Genomic DNA, 11504 nt, shown 5'->3' with positions numbered 1-11504 from the left:
TCCCCCGTTCCGAACCGATCCGCAACGTCATCGTCCTCATCTTCATCATCAACTCTTCATTTGTGTGACAAACAAAGACTGTGCGGCTGTGCGAAGAAATCAGGTCCCTTTTTTTTGCCTCAGGGATGGGCGTGCTTCGTGATCGATAGTGGCCATTAGGACCATGCATATCCATACTATTGATAACACAAAGGCTCCTCATTATAATCGGGCATACAGGTACATCTGCAGGTTATAAGAAAATATGAAAAGGTATAAGGAACTAAACGCGGAAGGTTAGAATCGATAGATAGAAGCATATAATACAATATCATAAGATAAATAACAATGGTGAAATCCTAGCAATCAAAAAGGGTATCCTAGGAGCTCTCACTCTCAGAAAGTATATATATAATAATATTTTTAGTTAAATTTGTTGCCAGGAATGGCTACCTAAAAGGAAAGGATCCCAATGAGTTGGCAATAATAAATTGGTGTTATAACCAACAACTCCTAGATGGTATCTACAACATTAGTGAAAGTAATTGGAGAGCATTAAAAAAAAAACACAGTCACGCCGATGAGTTTGCGTTTTAACTTGTGTTGAGAACTCTTGAAAAACGAAGGATGCATGAAATTTGAGATCAACGTAGCTGCGTGTCACGCAAAATGTTCCGTGATTCGTTCGAATTGTCCAGTTGGTCACGCACTCATCCCAGTCCGACTGATCATCATCCCAGGCCTGTGATGTCCCATTGCGAGGGTCGCACCCCGCCCTCCCCCCAAGAAAAAAAACCCTCTACATACATATATCCCCTATATAGTATATATTCTGACTGGCGATCGCCTGACTGACGACAAACAGAAGTTCTGGCAAACATACAAGCCACATAGAAGAAAGAAAGGAAAACCGTGTGTGTGCGTGCTTACCAAGAAAAGAGTGATGAAAAAGAGGCAAGTAGACACACAAAGTAAACAGGTGGGGTGGAGAAGGTAACCGCTGGCGTATTTTGGTAGTTAAATTGCGGCCCATTGTCTTTGGCCGAGATCGCTGGCTATTTGTACAAAACAGTCGACATGCATAAATGGTTGCTAATATCGGTATATCGATGGGATGGATCCGTACAAACCGGTTCCGAACCTTTGTCCGCTCAGCTGGGCTTGGCACCTACATATGTACCTATATATATATCCTATACCTATACCATATCCCCTTATTCTAGAGAAGAAGAGAAAAATAATAAAGAAAGGCCAAAGTATGGGCTATCATCTTGTGGCGCGCACTTTGCATATAAATCATTTTTATGACTTGTTATTTTTCACTATTTATTTTACATCTCGCCCCAAACGCGTCGATATTTATCGAAGGAAACACAGAGATTTTCTCTTGATTTTCTGTTGATTTTTCGTTCGTTTCTATTTCTCTCTGGGACTTTTGTAAATTACAACATTATTTAGGCTGGACCAGCGATGCGGGATTGAATAATTGCCGGACTCCAGCCGACGGCCTGTGGGGGATCGTAATTAAAGGCAACTCATAGCGATGCCCCCTGCCGTTCAATGTATTGGCATCCATCTGTTTAATTAACAGCTTTTGACCTTGTCCAATCGTTTATAAACAATTGCCGTCCGATGCCGATGAGTGCTGAAATCGGCATTTGTCCGCTTTGCGGTGGGAAATCCGTTGCGGATCGCAATGGAAAATTTTCCGGTGCAAAAGGGTGAAGGTAATCCGCGGCGAAACTATTTTCCATCCCCCTAACTGGATTATTTATACAATCCGAACTAAGGCAAACTTGGCAGATTTATATTCACTGTTAGGCAATTAAATTTAACGAGCAATCCATACAGCTAGAAATAGAGTTGTCACAAATCTCTAAAGTACATTTTCCAAATGGTTCTGAGGGCGAAGTAAGTAGATTAAAAAGGATTAAATACGCAGGGGTAAAAGGGGCAACCCTACATAAGTTAAATGCTAACAAGTTCACTTTTAATTAAATTATTCATTCAACTTAATATCCAACGTAACAAATGCCGGGATTCAAAGTATCTCATGTATTCTATTCATTTTAATGAAAAACTTGGAAAATTCTAGCCTGGTCTATTGCTATGCAAAATCAATACAAATCTGCTTTGATATCAAACATGATAAATTCCCAGAACCACTTATTGGATTTCTTCCTAGCCTCCGTGCCCTGGATCAGCGCAATTTGTTTACACTCCTTAGCGATTTATGTGGCATTTAGGGGGCCAGATGTGCCCCACCCCCTCCTTCTAAATGCCCAAATGCCCAGCCGCTCACGGCTCTCAATATCGAGAAAAACGGCCCCAGTCCATTGTAAATATCACATAATCCACCGCAAACAATTTTCCCGAGCACTGCGTTTTCCGCCGCGTTTTCTTTCTTCCCTTTTTTTTTTTTTTTTGAGGCCGCGCGGCCGAGTACAAAAATTTTAATAAAAAGTAAATTTGAAATAAACAAAATGTTTGTAATATCACAAATTTATTGCAATCGTAGGGCCGCGAACAGCGAAAACTGAAACCCTAGCGGGGGATAATGGCGGTACCAGAACAGTGAAGCGATTTATAAAAAGAAAACCAAAATTACGCGACTTGTTTAAATTCCGAAAAGCCATTAAACGCAGCTGGGGCCCCGGACACGAAACACAAACTCATATCCAGCCGCATTGGCTTCCCGGACCCCGGATCCGAGAACCCAGTTCCCAGCTCCCAGCTCCCAGATTCCGTATCCCCGGACAGAATAAGAACCAGCACCGCAATTATCATGAACGCAATATCCCGGCGAGCTGGGAGGGAATATGGCAAACACTTTGACGCAAAAACTTAAATCGTTAAATATTTATAAACGAGCTGAGAAGGCCGGATTACACACACCCATGTGCGCATATAGAGAGTTGGGAAATTAGACAAGAGGGAAAAGCCAGGAAATGGACATCAAGTGGACACCAGCTGGATGGTCAGCATCGTAGCTGTATATATCAACACATCATAATCCCAGGAGTCCGTTGGCCAAAAATGGTGTGGTGGGTGGGTAAGGAGGTAAGCCCCAAAAGCCGCTGCCTGTTTATAAGGCTTACAACCAACGCCTAATATGGCTTTAATGAGCTATCCTCCTAGCTGGAAAAGGTGGTGGAAAATGCCTTAAAGGGGTTTCCTGGATTTAACGCCAGCCTGAGAGGAAGATTTGCTGGAATTCGGAACTCAAGTCGACGCCGAAACCAAAAAAAAAAAGGCTAAGGCGAAAAAAGATTTTTCTACATTTTTTAAATGCCATTAAACATAAATCTTTAACAGTTTCGGCTTAACAACAACGGAATGGAATGAGGAAAACAGGTAAGGAAATAAAGTAGCTACCGTAATTTCCTGCTGAAAGTGAAAATTGAAAAAGGCTTGGCATTAATTCGGATGAGCATTACAATTTCTGAGATGAAAGGCGGAGAGCTTCTTAAGATTTTAGATTTAATTTTAAAATCTGATAATAAGTTATATATTATAGGTAGTAGGAATATTTTCAAAATAGGGCTAACATTTTTAAACTCTTAGATATAAATCTAAATCAGTTCCGGCTAAAGTTGATTTATACCTGTAAGATAATAAAAATATTTTAAAATCCGGAAGCTAGCTAGCAAAAAAAAAATCCTACTTTGTGTATTCACCAGGTATTTATTGGCCCTTTATCTTTGTTCACTTACCTCAAAGGAACGTTTTGGCCATCACTTATAGCTCTAATCTAATGACCCTACAACGCCCCATATTTTTCAAAGTTCTTATCCCACCCAAATCATTGCAAACGCAAAAAAGGAGCGGATGTATATAATAGAACAAGACCTGAATGGAAATCCAAACTGCAAACTCTGCGGAAAAGCGCCACTCCAATGGTCCAATCCACTTGCAATCTCCACTAACCTAACCTTGTTCTTTTTCTCTTCTCCTTTGTTGGCGATTTATGGGTTTTTTTGCCCCAGAATGCTGGATGGGGACATCCTCCCCCATAGTTGTGCACCCACACACACACACACACACACACACACCCACACACACAAAGTCGGTACAATAGTTTAATTAACATTAACGCTGACGCCAACTACTGATGGCAATAAAAAACCATTAAAAGGAATTTATTTTAAGGACCGAACAGGCAATAAATCACATTACATGTCGCTATAAAAACAAAAGGCAACGAAAAGCTCTCTCTTGTGTGGCAGGTGGCATTGGATGAGGGAGTGGGCGTGGTTGTGCCTTTTAGGGGGGGGGGTGGGGCACGAATAAGAGCCACCCTGGGGTGGTGGCAATAAAACGGATGAGAATGTTTTGTATATCGAAAAATCAATGCATCAAATTCAGTTCTAGCTCGTATAAAAAAAAAAATAGAAGGGGTGACGACAGAGGTCGAGCGAAAATAGTAGTAAAATGTTTGTTTATTTTTTATGTCCATAGTTTGTTGCCGCTTTTATTTGTTATCACAAGTGCCTCGCTGTTTTTCCTCCCCTCCCCCATTGAATATAGTGTGGCGTTAAAAGCATCGGCATTAAAAATGACGATAGGATATCAAAATGGAAATTAATGGCGATTATGTGGCACATAAAAACATGAACAGCAACTAACTGCCATATAAGTAATGCGATTACCCAACTTGAATGAATTCCAATTGATAAGGGATTATTCGAAATGTGTATTCTCTCTGACGGCTTATGCATCCTTTTAACTGCTGATTAGAGTGTGTAAATAATTCAAAATTAGCCCAAAAAGTAGTTAAACATGTTTAATGTGCATCTGGTGCAATCATAAATATCGCAAGCTTTTAATGTCGTTTTGTCAAAGATTAAAGTTGATGAAATGGGACTTTTAATGGGTTTACATTTTTATGTCAGACGTACGTTTTATTATGTGTCATTTATTACTGGAATTCAAAATTAATATATACTTTTTCATGCACTTTCTGACAAATAGGCTAGCAATGATTTAAGCACTTTGTTTCCTGATGCCATAAAAACTTTAAAAACATTAAATAAAACGTATAGTTATGGCAATCTATATATTTGCTCTACACTTGAAGCAATTACAGCCGCGCTAATCTTTTTGCGTTACCTGAGTGGCAGTGATTTTACAGGTAGTGCGGATCATGAGCTATAAACTGTATACTATTTCCTACAATCACCGCATCGCTCACCGCCAATTTCTTTGTCCCCGGGCAACTTTCACCCGTTTTGAGCGTATCTAGTGCCAAGTAGAACATCAACTGGCTTTCAGACTGGTTCACTACGATATATGGGGATATATAGCATCATTTGAGTGTGCGAGTGCGTGTGTGTGTGTGTGTGTGGAGAGCATTGTGGGGACCATTAAATTGACTGCCAGAGGGAAAACACATTGATTTGCCATTTGAGCGCAAATTCATCGCAATAAAATCAACGTTGGCAAAGTTTTTTAATGCCACTTTCAATATTTGTTTGCGCAAACACCCCATATCTGCCCACTGTAGTGGCTGTTTGTTCTGGTCTGGTTTCGTCCTTGTTTTATTTTATTTCGCACCCCACCGACGGGGCGAAAAAAACAAAAAAAAAAACCGCCAGCGGGCAATTGTAAAGCGCGTTTTGTAATCGAAACTTTTAACGACTTGATGCGATTGGAAATTGTGTAATATCGAGCCACTAATACACACACCACTGCCGCATCGAGGACCTCCAGTTCACATATGGAAGGGGATCACGTATTCGTATCCGGAAACGAATCCGAAACGGAATCGAAATCGACATCCTTGTGTCTGTCCCGAATGGAGGGTCCTTCAGATTCTTTACTGCCTGCAAGGGCGCTACGTTCCAATGAGCAGGGCATATCGGTTGATTGCATGGATCCACTGATGCCGCTCTGAATCGGACATATGTTTGAGTTTTTACAGCCGCCGAAGGTCCTTAATTGATGAGGTTGATAATTTCTCTTTTTTATTCTCTCTCCCTCTCTCTTTTTCTTTGTTACTTCAGCAACTGTGGTAATTCCTTTGATGTGCCTGCCGAATGGTTAAGAGCCATCCATCGGAAGCCAACCAAGTTGGCTAATTAATTGAACTGATGCGGGAAAATCGCTGGGGCCTAGTCTTTGAAGTAGTCATTAACTACTGTCAGATGTGATGCCCAAAGGCCCAGATAGTTAACCACTTGTGAGCTATATATCAATTGACTCTGTTTTTCAACCCAACTGGAAGAAAAAAATTGCTAAAGAAGCTGTCAATCTATGGTGGTAAAATAAAATGGGATATAAAGTTATTTATAACTAGTTCAATTGCTTGCTTTGATTTTCTTTGATTTTTATACGTATATAAGTTGTTTTGGTTTCCATTTCCTAATCTTTCACTGCGAGTGTTTAAATCTTGAAACAACTAGGAAATCACTTACCAAACCGAAATCGTATTTCCAATTGCTTAGCCAGCGATTATTTGTCGATTTTTGCAAAAAACTTTCTCCCATTACCAAAAAATACACCTTATTTGTGAGATTTGCTCTGGCAATTTATGTATCGCCATTTGCCGCAACGCACGCACATTAGTATCAGCTACGAAAACTCACTCCCCATGCCGATTGAAAAAAAAGGGGCTTTGCGGATTCGTCACAGGCCGTTGAAGAAATCCCTCGAAGTGCTGGCAAAGCAAACCGAAGCGTCGACAAAGATGTGCTAATAAATTTCAACTTAATTTCCGAAATGTGCAACTAACACACATAAAATGCCAGAAACGAACGAAGAGCTGTCGCCGGATCAGGACGAGCAGGAGCAGCGGAAACAGGACCCTCTGACGTTGGCATTGTTCCTTCAAGGATGGCGAAAAATTTCGAGTATGGTTTTTGCATAAAACTTCAATTTAAATTGACATTTGAGTGGAAAGTAATTGCATGATATGCACGGAGCATAAAAAAGGCAGTAACCGCCCCTGGGAATGGGGCGTGTTTAATATATGGGCCATGCCCCCGATCCCCTGCGCCTCTCACGGCTTAGCTTTTACACTTGGAGAAATCGGAGACATTTTTAAAAGAATATACAATGTACATACTTGCTTTTTTATCCAAGTTTGTAAGTTAGGCAACTGTACTTAAAATACGTTGCGAGTTTTAAGGATGACGGCATTTCACGTAGTGACGAAGGGCACCATATGATATTGTACCATATGCTTTTTTCAGCCGCATATTAAATTTATAACAACTTAAATAGTCAAGACTGCGATATGGAAAACTTTGAAATTTTTTAAAATTAAAAAAAAAAAAGATATTCAATTGATTTTCGAAATTGTTTCTTTTTTTCGAGTGCACATTTTGGGGTATTAAATGCGATTTCGCTCTACTCCCATCCATCCATCCATCCATGGCGGGAAGTTCTACTGAGCTCATTATGCGCTCGTTTATATGCCGCATTTGTTGTTGCGGTCCGCTGTTGTTGTTGCAAAGTTTTGTGCACATTATGAGGGTCGGTTCTACAGAGTCCCGATGTTTCGATGTTCCGGGGCCTTTTGGGTTCCGGGTTTTTGTGCTGTGGGCCAAGCGAATGCGGGCAATTCTCGTCTCTGCAATCCGCCGCTTTTCCTTTCTGTTCTTGTTTTTTGTTTGTTTCTGTTTCTCTTTTAAATTAAATGCCAATAAATTTGCATTTTTGCTTTTTTTTCTTTCTTTTTTTTTTTTTGTTTTTTTGAGAGAGCCACACCCGCTTGCCACTTTTACGCCCAACATCCCGACAGCAATTGCTCTAAGTGCGGAACTGTGGGGCAAAAAGTGTCATTTGCTTTGGGCACTCGTGCCTTCGATTTGGTTTACTTTCATTTCGTTGCGTTTGGTTTTTTTTTTTTAGGTTGGGTAGAAAAGTTTTTCAATTCCCGAACCCACACAAAATGACCAAGTTTAACAGTCGCAAATAAATGTTGTTAATTTGTTTTAATTTCGAGCACATTTATTTGCTAATTTCCCTGACAAGGCAGTCCAATGGAAAATGGATTTGGATTAAAACAATTTCGTTGGCATGCGCAGCGAAGGCTGTTCATTTCGTTTTCCACACAATTAACGGCGACAACTGACTGAAGGTATCTTATGGGGAAAAATGGAATATTATTGCCAGCAGGATTAAGCAACGGGGAATTTAAATTAAATTTAATTATCAGCTTCACAAGGTAAATGAAGTTGTACCTTTCTCATGAGCTTAAGTTTATGAGAATGCCTTTAAATCACTATAGAAACAGTAAATATATCTTATTATTTCAATATTTTTATAGCTTAAGATACTTTTACGCAGAACAGATAGTGTAATGTTTTAATGCTACTATTTAAGCCTATTGCTAAATAAGATAAATATATAATTACACTAGTAGAATGAAATAGTAAGCTATTTATAGTTATTCCAATTGTAAGATAACCATTTTACGAAATACATTTTCTCTCTAGTTAATTGGCTAACTTTGGCTACACTTTGTAGTAACTTTTACTGATTTTCTGACATGACATGGGTGGTGGTTAGGAAGTCTTGACTTTGAGAGGGGCTTGATATCTTCTCTTCTGCCCCCCTGGAACACTCAGTGTTCATTTCTATCAACATCTGAAGTGCCTTTTTCGCCAAGTTGCCGATTTGCACAAACAACTTCTGTTTGCTATTTGTTATTTTGCAAGCGAACAATCAAATTTCCGAGTATCGCGTGGCTTTTGTTTGGACATCAATATTATTCTATATTTTTCGAGAAAAATATGACTTTGAATTGCCGCCAAGGATATTGACGCAATTGTAAGGGAAATAATAATAACATTTTAGCAGAGTGCTATATGTTGTTCTTTCATAGTTCAAATCTTTAAAATATTCATAAAAATTTAACTTAAATATAACCCTTTATAGCAGCAAAAATTGTCGCTCAAAGTCGTTTGTCCAATGCAAATAAGAAAAGCTGAAGGAATGGCAATCCCTTCTAAGAACTTGTATCTCCTTTTTCGTGCAAAATTTTCCCTTTTTCCGGCCCATTCCATTTTCGCTGCTGTTGTCCGTTTCGTTTACATCAAGTAATTGAAATAACGTTATTTACATGACAAATGCCAAATATTTGCAAGGATACAAATATTGATGCCGCGAGCACATTTAAACATGAAAGCAAACAAACGGACTGCTAGTCCGAATCCGAAGCCAAAGATTCCAATTCCGGTATCGAGAATCCGAGTAGGAGGAAAGGACCTCAAGGATGAAGACATTCTGCACTTGCTTCAATTATGCGTGAATGGGCCACGGGGTTGCGGGGGATGTGAAATTGAAGTGAAACTAAAGCCTTTTGCAAATAGTTGTTAAAATATGTCAATAACCTTGCCATTTACTGGCCGGCCAACCCCACCGAGGCGTTCCCAGAATCAATAGTAAAAGCTACCCCCGGAGGACAAGAATTTCGGACACGACACTGACGACCAAGTTGATGGCTATGCACTGAGATACAAAATAGAATACCCTATCTATCTATCTGCTCCCATATGCTAAAATATTAGGTAATACAATTTAAAATACTAACTGATGTTTAAAGACCTTTAAAAGGCTACATTCTTACTTGTTAATATATTGCATCTAAATATCTCCCAACTTAAGATGCATTTTTTTCAGTGCAAGTCCGAGAAACCAAAGGGATGAGAACTAGTGATGCACGGGAAAAACGACTGAAGGGACGCAGGATGAAGCGTTAGTATACACGAATAAGCGCAGAAAATGTTTAATTAAATTCCGGGACACATTTGGCATGTTACATTGCTCCACTCCGACCACAGACGTATACGGAAGGGTGGGCTCCATTCTCCATTCTCCGGACTCTGTGAACACCCGGGCCGGACACATTGGCAAATTGCAGATTGCTGGCAGCGGAACACGCCTCCTACTCTTGGGATTCGGCCCATCCTCCGGTTAACCGAACGAATGGAACCATAGAAATTGCAATAAAAATACCGAAACGTAGCAGAAATTAAGCAAAGCAAATTATGTCGTTGCCTAAGCTATTGACATTTTCCTTGTTTTCCACGGTTCCGCTTGTTTTTCCTGCCATTCTTGTTTGGCGCCCATCTCCGAGCTATTCCACGTTGCGGTTGAGGTCACCCAGTTGAGAGTGGTGCTCAATGCTCTGGTGGTTTCATCTAAGTGGATTCTCCGTGCTTTCTGGCAAAAGTCCTTTAAAATGGTAATTGCATCTTTCCAATCTTACAGATTATTTTTATGATGTTTCTTTACGAAACTACTTTGCAACTACTACGACAAATCAAAATGTATTGCTAACTGTAGAAAGCTTGTTTAGGTTATCTAAGGACACATAAAGTATTACGACCATCTGAAAATCGAATGGCAACATGTTGTTAAGGAACAATTACATTTTGAACTAAACCTAATCGCTATTTTTGAAGACTTACAAAGTGCTCAAACCTTCAAGAAAGAATAATTGTTGTTTCTTCGTCTTAAGGTCAAAGCTATAGATAGTTCCCTTGGCCAAATTAGAAAGCATCTAGCTGGCCAATTACGAAATAAATTTCCACCCAAAAGAAAAGCAAGCTGAGGGAGAGAAAAGCTGATTTAACTCCAATTTCGAAGTGGTTCTTTTTTTTTTGGGTTTAGAAGCCTGAAACGTGCAATCAAATGAGCGGGCAAATGGCTCATTTGGTGGCTGTAACTCATCCGAGTGGGGCATTCATAAAACCCCATAAGCATGGTATCTTACTGCACGGCCTGCTATGCTTTGTTCTTGGGTTACGTTTATGGGATGCTATTTGTAGATGGCCTTTTAGAGGCCGGGTTCGGGCATTTAGAGTCGACTTTTACGATCTGCCCCGACCGACGGTCACTCTTAATGATTTTTTTTTTTTTTTTTTTTTTTTTATTACGATGATGTTTTTATTATTTGATCAACGCACTGTTACCCATGCGGCAACTTAATTTGATCTGCTTAAATTATTTTATTTTACAATGTGTCTTGGTTACTTAAGACTAACAGATTTTTAATCCTAAAAATGATAGGGAGAATTATAATAGTTGATATAACATAGTAATTATTATTTATTTGATTATTCTAATGAATTTTAAAACTAAGACTTTCTAGGTCAAAACCAGGTTAGGGAGGTCATGAGGGTGGTGTCGCTTGAGTCTTCTTTTGACTCTAGTCCGAGGGTCAGCATTGACCACAGCTGCAGTTCCTAGCTTCCTTGCTAGGCTGTTGGGGTGTACATTAAGCCTTTCCATATATTTTTGGGCGATGTTCTGGAGCTTGTCTCCTAATTTGGGCACCTTGAGGTCGCGTTCGATGTCTCTTGTTCTCATATACCAAGGAGCCCCCGAAATTCTTCTTAAGGTCTTCGCCTGTAAGATCCGGATCTTATTAAGGTGACTCTTCGCAGCAATGCCGTATACCTGCAGGCCGTAGAACAGGCAGGGGGCCAATATGGACTTGTAAATATTGACCTTGCAGCCAAGCGACAGTTTGTTGCGTGGTGCAATGAGCCAAGACATCCGAGCAACCTTGGTCCTGA

At 39.9% G+C, this 11504-nt stretch overlaps 1 long non-coding RNA gene across 1 annotated transcript, besides 1 other annotated feature; it reads right to left on the bottom strand.

Moving 5' to 3' along the window:
* Window positions 1-1299: 1299 nt before the first annotated feature.
* Window positions 1300-1642, bottom strand: lncRNA:CR45250 (long non-coding RNA:CR45250). The gene has a single exon (NR_124886.1). It is a non-coding gene; the product is annotated as a long non-coding RNA:CR45250 (long non-coding RNA).
* Window positions 1643-10844: 9202 nt separating this feature from the next.
* Window positions 10845-11504: part of a mobile genetic element that runs on past the window's edge.

This window comes from Drosophila melanogaster, chromosome 3L (assembly GCF_000001215.4).
Source record: "Drosophila melanogaster chromosome 3L".
Classification (NCBI taxonomy): Eukaryota; Metazoa; Arthropoda; class Insecta; order Diptera; family Drosophilidae; genus Drosophila; species Drosophila melanogaster.
This window is presented reverse-complemented; position numbering and strand designations above follow the sequence as displayed.